Source organism: Epinephelus moara, chromosome 5 (assembly GCF_006386435.1).
Source record: "Epinephelus moara isolate mb chromosome 5, YSFRI_EMoa_1.0, whole genome shotgun sequence".
NCBI lineage: Eukaryota > Metazoa > Chordata > Actinopteri > Perciformes > Serranidae > Epinephelus > Epinephelus moara.
Window position 1 is genome coordinate 46,832,593 of NC_065510.1, and position 3,937 is coordinate 46,836,529.

Here is a 3,937-nt window from a genome sequence, read left to right on the forward strand (position 1 = left end):
AGAGATGGGGACTCGAGTCATTGTGACTTGGACTCGAGTCGACTCGAGTTGCTGTTTTGATGACTTGTGACTTGACTTGACAAAAAATAAAAGACTTGAGACTTGACTCGGACTTGGAACTTACGGGGGTGGGGTGGGGTGGGGGGTGGGGGGTCAGTTTGGTGGAACTTGTTTTTTAATTTATTTGCTAACATTAACCCCAGAAAACGTGAGCGAACATTCTGACCGGTTCATCACAAGACCGGCTCTACGTTTTATGAACGAGCAACACAGGGTTAAATGAGCTAAATGGGTGATTTTTGCCACTGCCTTGGTTAGTGTGTGTGTGTGTGTGTGTGTGTGTGTGCGCGCACGCATGGGGGTTGTCCCTGCAAAGTAAACATTGCAGCGATGAAGTCAATGTTTACTGACAGTTACTTATATCTTGTCTTTTCACTTTATTAAGATCAGATTCTGCAGGTAAAATTACAATAATAAGGTGACTTGACTTGGACTTGACTTGACCTAATACAGGACTTGACTTGACTTGACTTGACTTGACATAAACTGTGACTTGACTTGACTTGACTTGACTTGACTTGACTTGCCCAAGAAAAAATGACTTGGGACTGACTTGAGACTTGAGGGTTAAGACTTGAGACTTACTTGAGACTTGCACATGTGTGACTTGGTCTCATCTCTGTTATTTACCATGGCAACCGCTGTCACACTCAAACTCACCGAAACATGATGTGTGTGCGTGTCTACATCTTACATGCAGACATGACAGGGGCACAGTCTCCATTTTAACCCTTCAGGTGCCAGAGTTTATTGAGGAAATATTCCATTTTCATTTCAACATTTCAAAAGACTGTCGCTTGAAAGTGGTGAGAGATAAAGGCATACTGTAAATGAGGAAACTATTCATCATGACCCAAAGTTTGTGATGGGAGTAAATTAACTCATCTAATTTGCATATTGTGGCGTCACTAGGCAGCGGCCATGTTGGACTTCATAAATCTCAGTAAAACAGCATTTTGAACATATTTACTCAGTAGATTTTGTTTTGTGCTGTTTTTGTCATCTCATCCTCAAAATAAAGGAAGAGGAATCTGATGGGAGTAAATTAACTCATCTAATTTGCATATTGTGGCGTCACTAGGCAGCGGCCATATTGGATTTCATAAATCTCAGTAAAACATTCAAATATTCAAATCATTCAAACTTTATTTTATTAAAGACAGCTATTCAGTGTGGCGTCAGCTTTTCAACAAACTTTCAAACATTCAAATAATTCAAACTTTATTGTATTCAAGGCAGCATTGCAGCGTGGCTTCAGCTTGCAGCATTCACACCCGCAATTTCTTCAGAAATTGCTTCTCTAGTTAGGGCATTCACACCCTATGTTCTTCTGTTACCCAAATTCTTTATTTTTCTTATTGGGTGTGAATGCTGAAAGCATTCAAACCTTATGTTCTTCTGTTCCCAAAATTCTTTAGTTTTCTTATTATTGGGTGTGAATGCTGAAAGCATTCAAACCCTATGTTCTTCTGTTACCAAAATTCTTTATTTTTCTTACTGGGTGTGAATGCTTTCAGCATTCAAACCCTATGTTGTTCTGTTACCAAAATTCTTAATTTTTCTTGTTATTATTGGGTGTGAATGCTGAAAGCATTCAAACCCTATGTTCTTCTGTGACCAAAATTCTTTACTTTTCTTATTATTATTCTTCCGCTGAGTTTTTTGACATCAATTATCTTCAACATACTTCAACCGATTCAAACCATCCAGTCACCTAATTTGCATATTGTGGCTTCACTAGGTGGCGGCCATATTGGATTTCATAAAGCTGAGTAAAACAGCATTTTGAACATATTTACGCAGTAGATTTCTTTTGTTTTGTGCTGTTTATGTCGTCTCATCCTCAAAAAAAGGGAGGGGAATCTGATGGGAGTAAATTAACTCATCCAATTTGCATATTGTGGCATCACTAGACGGCAGCCCCATTGGATTTCATAACTCTCAGTAAAACATTCAAATATTCAAATCATTCAAACTTTATTTTATTAAAGGCAGCTATTCAGTGTGGCGTCACCTTTTCAACAAACTTTCAAACATTCAAATCATTCAAACTTTATTGTACTCAAGGCAGCATTGCAGCGTGGCTTCAGCTTGCAGCATTCACACCTGCAATTTCTTCAGAAATTGCTTCTCTATTTATTAATAATTATCAATTATTTCAGATAGCCAATTTGATACTTTAATTGGAGATCTATCACAACGTCAGGCTCGTGTTAATGCTTAAGTCCCAACAAATGGTGCCATCGTGTAAAACATAGCACTGGTGCCTATATCACAACAAATAGTATCCTCTATTTTACAGTATCACTAGTATAATTTACAGCAAACTTCTTGTACTCCACCCCTGTTTTGTAGCAAAAAACCCTAAAATGACATACCCAAATTAAAAAGACTGTAGCTTCTGAACCGCTCTGACTATATGCATGCATGAGGTCTTGCCAGAATGAAAACACTCTAGGTGATACAAAGACAGAGTAGTGGGCCTCTGAAGTCAGTAAAAAATCCAAGATTTTGCCTAAAATAAAATAAAAAATGTATTTCATGATGAATAACTGTCTGTGGCTTCATCTGAGCAGGTAAATGACACCATGGGGCTGTAGGCACAATATCAATGCACACTCTTTTCAAATTTGAAGAAGATTGCGCAAAGTCTGACCATTTTACAATATTTTTTTTTTTCCATGAAAAGATCCAGGCGGAGCTCCAAATGACAAGTCGGTCACTCGGCTTCAAAACAGTACTGTCAGGGATCAAACAACACTCAGCCAGCTTCTAACATTGTACCTTATCGAAATCAGGTGTGATTATGATAGCTGTTATTGTTTTTGATACAGAAACACCATAAAACATCACCAGAATAAAGCCATATGAAACGTGAAAGTTATGATCCCACATTCTAGACGGTATATCTCAGCCAAAAATAGTGGTAGGAGTGAGACTCTTACCTTTTATAAACCAGCTAAGTCCCCGCTAACAGCTCCACATAAGATTGCGAGTAATCCTGTAACTTTTCCTGTCGAAAAATGGCATGACATGACTTGTCACCACTATGGACTGGACTATGTGTGTTTAGGCTGCTTTGGTGCGAAATACATAATAAATTAAAGAAAAACAATGTTATTTTTGAAAAGTCAAGAGCTTCCTGAATCTGGCAATACCAAACATCACATGGTTTGATAACGAAGTGCGCCTGGGAGATACCATTTAACAGAGGAGGAGGGGAGCGAGGACGTCGGCATCCTGGCGGAATTAGAGAGGTTAATATTTTCTCTTGACACAGATGAAATTGCAAAGATAAGAAATAACACAATGTCAATTTTGAAAATGATATATCATTCAAGCCCGTGTTTACCTTTGATCACATCACAAATCACAGTGTCTCAGTGCAGGGGCTTCAATTAGGTTGAAAGAGCAGTGGAAAATGTGTGCAGGTACTGTGTGTGTGTTTGGGGGCGGGGGGGGTTATATGTTAGATCATGTCAGGCCCATGCTCTTGCCTTTTCTCTTGTCCTCTCTTACCCTGGCTAACACAGCTGGCTGCCTCATATCAATTAAGAAGTGCTCTGCAGCTCCTTTCCTTTGCGGAGTGTCACAGTGCACTGAGCACTGTACATGTGTAGGGAGTATGTGTGTCTGTCTGCTCAGCGTAGAAATGAATGTGTGTGTAAGTGTGTTTAAGTGTAGGTGTGTGCCCTTCAGACTTCTCATGTTTCATTTGTCTACTGAATGAGACCAGAATCTCTCACTATTCACTGGAGAATCCTACTGAATTCTCTCTCTAGCATGGTATTGCTTCAGTAAGAACTCTTAATGGCAACCCAGAAATGTGTGTGGCATGTGCAGAAGTAGACTCTACTTAAAAAAATCAAGGTAACTC